This window comes from Belonocnema kinseyi, chromosome 9 (genome assembly GCF_010883055.1).
Source record: "Belonocnema kinseyi isolate 2016_QV_RU_SX_M_011 chromosome 9, B_treatae_v1, whole genome shotgun sequence".
Classification (NCBI taxonomy): domain Eukaryota; kingdom Metazoa; phylum Arthropoda; class Insecta; order Hymenoptera; family Cynipidae; genus Belonocnema; species Belonocnema kinseyi.
Genome location: NC_046665.1, coordinates 9,912,765 through 9,925,352, shown reverse-complemented (window position 1 = coordinate 9,925,352; position 12,588 = coordinate 9,912,765). Strand labels below are relative to the sequence as shown.

The following is a 12,588-nucleotide window of genomic DNA, read 5'->3' as shown; positions in this document are numbered from 1 at the left end:
GGCTGAAATGGATGACGAGCTTCGTGGAGATTTTTCCGGAGAATCCGACCTCTGGGCTATCAATTATTGTGTGTATAATGCAGCGAGAGCTTTGGCCGATGCCAACAGTAAAACAAAACCAACGGTTGATCATAAGACCAAAAGACGAATGCATTAATTTGCCATAAAGATAGGCTGGGCAAGACAGTAGGCGTCCCGTTCCGCGTTCAGTGTGTGATTGACTACATCACATCTGGCAGGAATTTTACCGCCAAGGTTTGAAAGTTCGCGCGCGAACTCCGGACCCGTTATCACACACTTAATAAGTCAAAGCTGCTGACCATCATTCAGCGTATTGTTGAGAGAATACGGATACTATCTGACGCTAAGAGCAGATACAAACATCTCATCCGGCAGATTTGGTCTTCCGAACTGTCGGCGAGGAACAAAGTATCTGCAACGAACAAGCTTGCCGTCCCGGTACTACTCTATTCATTTGGAGTAGTTCCATGGACGAAGAACGAGCTCAGATCCCTTGATATCGGGACAAGAAAGGTTATGCACATGAACAAAAGCTTGCATCTTAAGTCTTCCCTTCCGCGACTGTACATCTCACGCCGTCAAGGGGGTCGCGGAATATTGAGTCTTGAACGTCTTCACAACAGGATTATTCTGGGTACAGCACATAGAGTTGCAAATGGAAGAGACCCTCTTCTTAAAATGGTCAGGAATCACGAAGAAGTGGACAAAGGAGCGTTTCTGTACAAAGCAGCGGAGGAGGCTGCTGAACCACTCGGACTTAACTTCAGTATTAGGCGTGAGAAAAATGCCGCAAATCTTATCTATCTCGAGTACTCACTCCTGAAAGCCAGGATTAAGAAAGCACAAGAGAAAAACTTTCGTGAACAGCTCCTCGATAAGAGGATGCACGGTATCTTCCACAGAAATGTGAAGGATCAGTCAATGTCTTGTGAGCTAACGTTTGCTTTTCTTAAATCGCCCGGATTGAAGTCTGGTACGGAGGGTTTCATCTTTGCATGCCAAGATGGTGTCATTTCCACGTTAACATACCGTCGCCATATTTTGAGGCAAGACATTCCCGATGATAGCTGCAGAGCGTGCCAGGCACACCCCGAGCATTTAGCTCACATACTATCTAGTTATCCAACTCACGCGGGAACGACCTACATTCAAAGGCATAATGCGGCACTAAGAGTGCTTTATTGCCATCTCTGTCACTCTTACGGCATTAAACTGAATATCGCTCCTCTAAATGCTCCTAAAGAAACTGAGTCAATTGTCGAGAATGGGAAGTGCCGCTGCACTTTTCAGCGGGTGCAATTTTCCAGATTAGCACCCGCTCCCGGCGAAATCCTGCGGTTGTCCTTATGACAAATTTTTAATTATATATATATATGTATATATATAATTAAACATTTGTCACAAGAACAACCGCAGGATTTCGCTGGGAGTGGGTGCTAATCTGAAAAATTGCACCTCCAAGAGCGCCGATGATAAGGACGATTAGTTTAACAGAATATTCCGGGTACAATCGTTGCAACCCCCTTATAAGATCTCCATACCTCTCTTTCCTTTCATTCTCCTTGGCTATGATATTTTTGTCAGCTGGTGCCGAAAATTCGATAACAAACATGGTTCTCTTCTCGAAGTCAAGAAGAACCATGTCTGGCCTCGAGTGTGCAACAGAAACAATTGTCGAGATTATAAAGTTCCAGTATATGCGGCATCTTCCATTCTCGACAATTGACTCGATTTCCCTAGGAGCATTTAGAGGAGCGATATTTAGTTTAATCTCGTAAAAGTGACACTGATGGTAATAAAGCACTCTTAGTGCCACATTGTGCCTTTGAATGCAGGTCGTTGCCGCATGAGGTGGACAACTAGATAGTATGTGAGCTAAATGCTCGGGGTGTGCATGGCACGCCCTGCAGCTACCATCGGGGATGTCTTGGCTCAAAATGTGGCGACGGTATGTTAAGGTGGAAATGACACCGTCTTGGCATGCCAAAATGAAACCCTCGGTACCAGACTTCAATCCGCGTGATTTAAGGAAAGCAAAAGTTAGCTCACACGACATTGACTGATTCTCCAAATTTCTGTGGATGATACCGCGCATCCTCTTATTGAGGAGCTGTTCACGAAAGTTTTTCTCCTGTGATGTCTTAATCCGGGCTTTCAGGAGTGAGTACTCGAGATAGATAAGATTTGATGCATTTTAGTCACCCCTAATACTGAAATTAAATCCGAGTGTTCCAGCAGCCTCCTCCGCTGTTTTTTGTAAAATACATGAGTGACCTTGTAGTTTCGATCTGCAGGTTTGCCACACAAGTACCCGTCGGAATGGCGAAGTGCTAGAGATAGTGGCAATAATCTAAGGCAAAAAAGGAGTGGGCTCATGGTGTCGACCTGAAAGACACCTCTCTGAAAGGTGACCTTGTTAGTTTTCACATGATTTTTTCCAGATGAGATTGTTAATCTGGTTTTCCGAGCCGCATCAATCTCTATGCAACTAACGATTTGCAGATGAACCTTTAAGCTTTCCAAAAGACAGATGATAAGCCTATGGAAGGTCGAATCGAAAGCTTTCCGATAATCAATCCAGGCCATCGATAGGTCACGCTTGTAAAATTCTGCATCTTTGCATAAACATCTATCGATGAGCAGGTTCTCCCGACATCCCGCTACGCCTTTCTTTGAGCCTCGTTGTCCATACATTTCTTGCCACACAGGTTCAATTGCCCGAACAATCCTATCATTTAGGATAGCTGTGAATATCTTATAGTGTTTTCAGACAAGTGATTGACCTATAATTCTTCGGGTCAGCTAAGTTGTCTATTTTCGGCAGGAGTATTGTGCGCCCTTCTACCAACCACTCCGAAATTGGTTCTTCCGACTTTAAATATGAGGTGAGAATACAGCTCCTTGAAGCTATTTATGTTATCTGAGTCTTCGTCTAGTCTATGCTGCACTTCGTAGACTTCTCTTCAAAATACTTCGACCTCCTCTGGTTTGGGCGGGTGGGCGACAGTAACTGAAGGGTCTTAAAAGAGTCGAGATGGGTCAGAGAGAAACTTTGAGAAACTTTGAGCAGCTTTGACTCGTTAAGTGTGTGATAACGGGTCCGGAGTTTGCACGCAAACTTTCGAACCTTGGCGGTAAAATTTTTGCACAAAACAATTGTTCTTGCACGCAACAATTCTTGCACACAACAATTGATAGTCCAGAGGTCGGATTCTTCGGAAAAATCTCCACGAAGCTCATCATCCATTTCAGCCCCCTGTTGGTCTTAGTGTCGCCTCTCTTTCTCTATTGCAGGCTTGTTCTAGCTATGGTAGCACGAGAACCAACAGTCGCGCGACCTAGGCGCACTTAAACTTGTCAGCCGCATCTTAAGAGGGTAAAAAATTAAAATAGGCTTTTATACTAAATTACCACAATCATATCTCAACAACCACCTCAACTATAACCAGGCTTTTCGACAAAATTAAATTCGTTTCTTTACACATTTCTTGCATTTATTGATAAGCCAAAACCGGAAAAGAGCTTGAAACTGCAAAACAATGATTTTCGTCAAAAGTGAGCTTTGCCTATATTATTTATATATTTTTTCATGTAATACAGGTCTTTATCTTTTTTCTATCTTTTTTCTTTATTAAATAATTGTCCACGAAAAATAAAAAATTGTACATTGAAGAATTATGAAAGTTTGAAAATGAAATTTTCTGTTGAGCGTGATATAATATTGTTTATGATAATTTATTTTCCTTGTTATTTATTCAACTTATCAACCATTTCTGTAGAAAATTAACTTTTCGTTGAAAATTCATCTAGTTTAGAGATGAAATATTTTGTTGCAAATTTATCTTTTTCAAATGGAAAATTATACTACGCAGATAAATGTATGTTTGAACACGAACTTTTTGTTCAGAACTCATATTTTTGGAATAAAAATGCAACTGGTTTACAAAATACATTTTTTGTCTTGAAAGGACAACAATTTGTATGAACTTGTTTTTATTCCTGGCAGGAGAAACTTTATTTGTTGAATATTGGTCTTTTTTGTTTGGCAATTCATAATTTTAGTTGAGAATTCATCTCTGGTTGAAAATTCGACTATTTGATTGAAAATTCGTTGTTTTACTTAAAAATTAACTTTTACACTAATTGGTCGCATTTTGCTCGCACACGTGCGAGACATATGCGACCATATGGAAGACACATCTGTGTGGTGATATGAACTCACGTAATGGGACCTTACCCGCACGCGTGCGACCCATAAGACTCGCACTGTTCAGGCATTTTGTTATCTGGGAAAGAACTACGTTATTACATATTATTGTTCATTTCCAGCAATTTTTGTTATTTCTTTAAACAAAATAATTATAAGCTGAAAATTGGAATATCCTTCATCACTTTTTGTGCAATTTGTAATTGTTAAATAAATTTAACTTATTGCAACATTTATTTTGCCCAAAAAATGTTTTAGAAACCCGTATTTTCTTAATGAGGTGTAATAGTTAGTCCTATTTTGAAGTAGCACAATTTTTACAAACATTATTTAGTTATTTAAAAAAATAATCATTCTTTCTTAACAAAACATATCAAAATTGAGCCAGATATTGTACCTTTTCCTCAAGATGATGTCCTATGCTACTTTGGATTTAATTATCACATCATTTTGATACATTTCTTCCAACGTTTAACTTATTTCTATTTGTTTAAACCATTTTAAGTTGTTTCAGTAGTTTTGTTTCAAAAATTTGTTTAAAGGAATATGAACTTAAACAAATACATATATTCGCCGTTTTTTTTACAAACTTAATTTTTTTAAATGATCATCTTTTCCAAAAAATATTTCTAAAATAATCATTTATGTTTTATGGATTCAACGCAATATACAATGATTTCGAGGAGTAGTAAATTCTGCTACAAATTTTATGTCGTTGTTTATCTAATTAATTTTTTTGAAATTTTCTTCAAAATTGACTACGGATGGTTTACGAATTTATTACATTATTGACTTTTTTGCCTTGACGCGGAACATTTGTACAACTTTAAACTATAGATTTAAAAAATTCAACATCTTCAAAAATTTTAAAATGTTAAATTATAAATTTTGTTTCCTTTACGTTTCAAGTTGAAAACTTTTTTGTTGCTAATACATTTATTTTAGTAATTCGCCATTTGATAATGAATGCACGTACAAATAGTCATTTCAACGCGCCAGTTTCAAGCGAGAAAAAATCATCTCCATTTTTAAATTTAAAAAACGACAACCACAAGAACATTTTCGGGAAAAAGCGAGCTGAAGGGTTCGATATAATTGCCTTTAGATTATGTGAAAAAAGTATTGCGGCCAACAATTCATGCGTTTAGACGTAGTTTTGATGTAGCCTAATTGACCGCTGTTTGAGATACACGTGGTAATACAGGCGAGTCCCCCGCTTTTCCCTCTTGGCCCTCGCGACCACTATACTATCGTGTTACTGTATAGTTCGCGCGACTTTCAACCAAGAAATAACACTGCATTTTCAATTAAAAAATACAACAACAAAAAGGATCTTTTCGGCAAAAAGCGAGTTGACCGGTTCAGTCACTTTTGTGCCATTTTCATCCGTAGCTACTCAGGAAGTAGTTTTAAAGTTCCTGGTATGATTTGATAATGCCTACAAACTATATTTCACCCGAATACTTATCGTCAGTGGGGTCTTTGTTCGTAACCAAGCGAATATTACAAAATTTAAAAAAATGTATATTTTAAAATTAGTGATTTGAAAAATAGGATATTTGGAATCTAAAAGTTTTTACGATTCTAGACATTTGTATATACAAAATGTAATAATTTTTTTTTTTAATTTCAATAAGTTTAATAAATATTTCGGACTCTATTGGGTGTAAAATTTTCAACTTTTTGAAATATATCCAATGTGTCTGAAATCGAAAAAATGTGTAGATTCCAAATATCCTATTTTCAAATCGCCAATTACAAAATAATTTTTTTTTTGATTTCGAGATTCGGACATGCTTACGAAAAATGGCCCCAGACACATTTTAGAGCTGAAATACAAAAAATACTTTTATTCTCAATTTTGAAATTAGGAATTTTATAGTTAAAAAAGAGAATCTACGAATCTATAAGATTACAAATATATAAAACTTGCGTTAATAAAACATTACTGTACATATATAAGATTATAAATAAATAAGTAGTCACGAATAAATATATGCATGTAAATGAATAAACAACAATTTGTAGTGTAAAAAGGGATTAGTTTTATGAAGACTTTATAACAACCAAAGCTTTATCAACTACCTTTCGTGTTTCGGAATCCTCAAGGTTGGACCGCCATAAATTACAACTTAAAAAATGTTCCGCAGTCCGGGCACCTTCTCATCACGCGTGGCTTTCTTCACTCGCAAGTTTGAACGCACCTAGGGAACGCAACTGTTGGTTCTCGCCCTTCGCGCTTGATAATATATTTATCTCACGTTTCGATCTCGATTGTGTATTTACATCGTGCTACAGCCTAGGTTTTTGTATTTGTCCGATACTTATGCAAAGACCTTTTAAAATTAAAAGTCAAAGCATCGACAACTGTAATTTGTTGATTGTGAATTCTCTTTTGTTAGAAGCTACTTCGGCTTTAACGAACACATTCTCATCACATAACTCGTGCATCGCACTCGATTTTGGCAAAATTGTAAACTTTTCAATACTATGTTTAATACTATTATGTTGCATTTACAAGATATGTACTATAATTTGTGTCACACGGACATTCTGGAAATGGAAGATAAATTTCTATTACATCAGTGAATAGAATGAGTAAAGTTAGGCATTATAAGTACAACCACGTTTCTTCACTCGTCACAATGGAATTCGCCTCCGCAAAAGATTCATTTATTTAAACTTTTTTAGCCTTTTTTCCACCACTTGACAAGATTCTTTTGTTGCTCGCCAGAAAGAGCATACAGTACTCATATTGTACACGGCTTTTTACAGATAACTACTCGGAAAGAATCCGTTGTAAAGTTGATTTCGGAATGTGCATAAGTTCATCTAATTTTCTATACGTAATTCTTGTATGTAATGCTATTGCGTTCCGAACAGCATTACCTTGTTCTGGAGTATAGTTTTTACGAAAGGACAATCCTCACCAAATACTTTCGACATATCTGTCAAAGACTCTTCATTCCCTAAACCACGTGCAAAGTTGTAATAAATTTTCACACGGAAGTTACGTCTTGTGAGTCGCCACATCGTAATGTTTGAACTGTGATAACTCACATTAGGTTGGCAGATTTGCAACAGAAGGTAGGGTGCATACTTAACTTTACATACCCTATCCACTGATGTAATTGAAATTTGTCTTTCATTTTTAGTAGGACCGTACGACGAAAATTATGGGACGACATGTATATCATATTTATTTCTGTACCTCAGCCTGGTACTGCTTATTCAGATATTGCGTAATAAGAAGTAAATTTTATTTTTCATGATTACTTTAATATTTGTTCCTCATTTTGCAGTAATTTTTATTCTCGGCGATCCTGAAAATACGTATGTTTCAATATTAATGCATTGATATTGAAACATACGTATTTTCCTTGTCTTCTTTTTATAATTAAAAAATGGCACATTATATAAAAAAATTGTGATCAAACATTTAATTCAACTTGTGTCTTTTTCATAAAATAAATTTGTTTGGTTTCAATGTTATTTTTTACGATTTGAACCTCGATTTGTCCTATCTATAAATTATTGATAAAAAATTTGAAGTTCCTTTTTGGACGAACATTATTTGTTTATTAATTTTTGTTAGTACCTGGTGTAGTTAAAAAAAATTTTTATCCTCAATATTATGTTTTAAGATTCAAACAAAACCTAAGCGTATTTAAAAAAAAATTATTGATGACAAATTTGTAACTCTTTCGGAAGAGCAATTTTCGCTTTGACGAATAAAGTCGTCCTTTCTTTTGACACCCTTATAAAGTATGCCCAAAGGCATCCAGTCGGATAATTACTTCAAATGTTACCGTGCTTGCAGACTACAAACACAACCCTACCGCAAAAATCTATACGATTTCTAGATGATATCATCTAGGAACACATAATCTAGAGTTGACCCCTTGCTAGATTATAGCTAGACGACTGATAGACTCCCAAGGGTTACCTTCTTCAGTCCCCTTATTTGCGAGGTAAGCAGTAAAGCGGTTAGGTCTTCTTAAGACGCCCCTATTAATATCTATACCTGTGTGTAGTAAGCGTCTAGGAAACGTCAAGTGGGCATCTATAAAACGTCTAGTGCACATCTAGGGATCGTATAGTGTGAATCCAGGAAGCCTCTAGTGGGCATTAAGGAAGCGTCTAGTGGGCATTAAGGAAGCGTCTAGTGGACATCTAGGAAGCGTCTAGTGTGTATCTAGCCATCGCAGTGTGAATCTAGGAACACATACAAAATAATGTACCAATAAATATTCTTTCTAGCTTTAATACATTTTATTTGGTAAAATTTGTGTAATACTCTGAAACTTTATTGTATTACTTAATATAGAGATGTATTCAAATCCAGAACATATTTTACTTCCAAGAAATCATTTCTGACACACTCTAAAAATATATTTTCCTAATCTAAGAATATACACGATTTCTCAAGAAAAAAAAACTATTGCCATATAACCTAAACTATTTAAACTAGTGTGTCCTAAACGCGCGCTCTACCGACTTCGCTATCGAAGCACTTGGATCTCGGTGACAAAATCTAGCCCTAGTATTGCAAGGCAGCGTCGTACCAAGTCATATGGTGAGCCCCAACCGTCTTCAAACTAAAAGCTGTTTAACTCAATGTTTCTTTCAACATCTTTTTGATGATAATTGATCAGTTATAAGGCAAATTGAACATTTTTTAGAGATTTTAATAGACCATTCTTTATTCAGAAATATTTGAGAATTGAGTTTTAGTTATTTAAAAAAAGGCTCGATGCTTTTTTTTCTTTAAGAATTTAAAAGATTTATAAAATATTCAAAAGTATTAAACACTAAAGAAATTTCAAGTGCAAAAATGCTTTAAGAACCTTGATGACAAAAAACGATGTTCTTTTACACAAAAACCTCCATAAATGCGCAGTTATCAAATCATTCAACTCTTTTAAATAATAATCTCTACGTTTTTAGCGCAAAATAACACTTCTTGAGTAATAATTTAAAATATGTGAAACAACGAATTAGGTTTTACTTATTTAACAAAGGACTCAATACTTATTGTTTTGAAATATTAAAAATGCCTAAAAGTGATCGAAAAGTAATAAATAATAATGAAAAGTCAAGTACAAAAATGCTTTACTAACATCAATCTGTTTCAAATGTGGAATATATTTTCTAAAATAGCAATCTAAAATATGTAAAAAAATTCAACTTCATTTATATCACAAAGGGCTCAATACTGTTTTTTCTTTAGAGATTTAATTCGCTTAGATACTATCTAAAGCTGTTAAAAAATAAAGAACATTCGAATTCAAAGACCATTTAATAACCTCAAGGATAAAAAAAATGTTCTGCTTTTTAAAAGTCTCTGTAAAACGTAAAGTTCTTGATTGATCTAAAAGAAAAAAACGGATAGCTAATTTCAATATTACCTATTTCAAAAAGTATTTGATACTTTATTTTTCTTTGGAATATAAAATACTACAAAAACAGAAGAAAAAAGAATTCTGTAAAGAAAAGCGGAGTGAAAGAACCTGCAGGTTGTAAGTGATTCTCACGGTGGTTGGATGAAAAATATGTGTCTGCTTTCTCCTTGTAATCACAATTATTCTACTTTTTAAACGTTTAATTGTCGATTTGTTAATTATTCCTGCATAACATGAAATAAATTCTAAATAAACTTTAAGAAATGCTATTAAATTCCTTTTCCTTAAATATTTCGCTTTAAAAAGGCACAACATTTTTTTTAATTATCAAGAAAATGTAATAATTGTATTTTTAAACATTCTTTAAACCTCAAAGCCTTGTTTTATGCTGACATATGTTTATTTGTTATTATTTACATAATAAAAAAGAATGATGTAAGCATAATTTCTATGATTAATAAATTATTTGACCAAAAAACTTAATTTTATTAAGATTTTATAAATAGACATAAATACAATATTCGCATTACAATTCACTTTTTATGACACTTTCCTTCGTATTTTTAGTTCCTAGATGTTGGGATTTCCCCAAAATCGGGACGGCATAAAATAAATGAAACGTAAATTGTATCTGGTTAGGGCGTAGGGCACTTAGGGGTCCTCTCGTACGGGAATATCATTGTCCTCATGTATTTTGAAGCACTGATTTTGTATACAGTGCTTTGGCGATATATAATCATTATCCATTAATTTGTTCGCAATTCGCATAGGGCTAATTTTTTAAAACAAAATTTCGATATGCTATCTGGCAACATACTTTTTTTTTTAATTTAAGTAATAAAAAGTCCAAAATTTAGCGTTAAGATATAGATCAAAAGAATCTGTTAATTCTTTCTAAACAGTTCCAGATTAGACCAAGGGAACTCGACTAAAAATAAAAATGTTAAGGGGAGCTCCTTTACTGCTGAAAATAAAACGAGCATCAGCTCTCGTGTTAGCATACAATAGAGTAGCAAGTCTGTTCATCGTTAGTGCGATAACTGGCTGCAGTTAAAACTTACTAGATACCACTAGATGAACACTTGACGAACCCGAGACAGGGCGTGCGATACCAGACTGCATGAAAAATATGCTAGATGCCGCTAGATGAACTCAAGACGAACCCTAGACTAGGCGGCCGCCATTAAATTGCCCTAGACGTTCGCTAGATGAGCTGATTCCAGAAAATATCTAGAAATTGTCTAGATTTCCGCTAGGGAACTGACGACAGACAGGCACCGACATAAAAACTATTTTTTCTGACTCAGGGGGCCTCGAAACGTCGACATTTGATGGAAACAGCAAAAGTAATTTTTTACCTAAAACCAATACCTTCTCATTATGATGAAAATGCAAAAAGGACCCAAATCACTCAGGAAATTTCTAGAGACGAAATCATTCAAATAGAAACTAATAATTCACTGAAATTGGTATCACACAGTCTAAAATGTTCGCATTCCTCAAATTTCCTTTCGGTAATGTCTGATATAAAATTAGAATATCGGTTGTTTAATTACAATTTCTAATTAAATTTTATATTTCATAACAGTAATTTTGTTTATGAAAGACAAATTTACAATTATATCATTAAGGAATATTTAATCAGTTTTGAACTATTGTTTTCTGTAACTACATATATGCATAACAAAAAAATATTGTTTGTTTCTCTGTGATTTTTTTAAAACTTTTTTTTACAAAAATACTTTTATGTGATTTTTAGGGATGAATTTTGAATTCAATAATTCAATTTTTTAGAATTATAATTCTAATTTTGTTTCTTGTAGTGAAAATTACGCATAATATCAATTAAATAAATAATCTAACTAACGCTAACGTACAATCGTTGCAAGGGGCTGCTTAAACCATAGACCCCAATGCACTTGTGGACTCTTGCAAGCATGCGAATAAGAGGGGTTACAATTGCCCAGAAAGAGTAATTGCATACTACAGTGTTAGAATAAGTAACTTTATGCACGTCCTTCTTCTTTACAAGCAACGATTTCGAACCTTTTTTCGGTAACGGTCCTGTTGAACGTGGACTGATATTGGCATCCTGAAAAAAATTTGTGGAGAAGGATATTAATTATATGTGATTTTACTTTAATTAATAATAATACTAGAGAGACTAGAAAATTAGAAGAAAAGAATAGAAATTTTTGTTAAAGATTATATATAAAGTTTAGAAGATTAGAAGTATCAGAAGAAAGGTAATATAAAAATTTGTTAACACACCTATTCGGACCGTATCAATGACGAACTCCTTCTTGAATTTAGGAATCAGAGCACGCATCTTTGTCTAAAAATTTTCTGCAGAAGCAGAGGTTTCCTCAATTGTGACCGTTTCCCTCTCTAAAACGTACTTCGGTGTTTTTCGACGACGAATACAATGTTGCCTTTTGAATTGCTGAACACACGATTTAGAAGCTCTGAATTTTAAATCTGGGAAATGACTTGGAAAAAAATCCTACTACTGTAAATTTCTTGTAGAGACTTGTTAATTATTCTGGAGAGCCACGGCGAATTGAGCATAAGTACTTTAATCGATACTGTTGCATTTTTCGATAACGGTTCAATCACTTTTTACGTTTTTTTTCGCACCTGGATATCTGATTTATATATTTGAGGCAAGAATATGATTCTGAAAATTTACTTCCAATAACATGATAAATTATATTAATAATTAAATATAAAAAAAGAATCTCCTGAAGACAAATTTGAATAGTATAAAAATTAAACTTACCAATTGAATACTCAAGCTTTTGAATATATAATGGATATAATGTATTAGAAATTGAATTCATACTAAATTTATATTTGAGAAAATGTTACTTAACAATCAGTGAAGGATATAAAAAATAATTCCTCTAATTCCTCTCTTTTATCATTATATCTGTGTAAGAGTCTTTAAAGCAAAGATGT

General features: G+C 34.4%; 1 protein-coding gene across 6 annotated transcripts in view; it reads right to left on the bottom strand.

Annotated features, from left to right (window-relative positions):
* LOC117180242 (uncharacterized protein CG4449) overlaps positions 1-12,588 on the bottom strand; it is a 555,967-nt gene that overhangs the window by 388,922 nt on the left and 154,457 nt on the right. Inside the window, exons 2-3 of one of the 6 annotated variants that reach the window (XM_033372631.1) lie at positions 11,902-12,073; positions 11,498-11,722 (exon numbers count right to left, since the gene is read on the bottom strand). The exons of the other annotated variants lie outside the window; for them this stretch is intronic. The gene's annotated coding sequence lies outside the window, so the exon portion shown is untranslated. The remainder of the gene's footprint in view (positions 1-11,497; positions 11,723-11,901; positions 12,074-12,588) is intronic. 6 annotated transcript variants of the gene reach the window in all.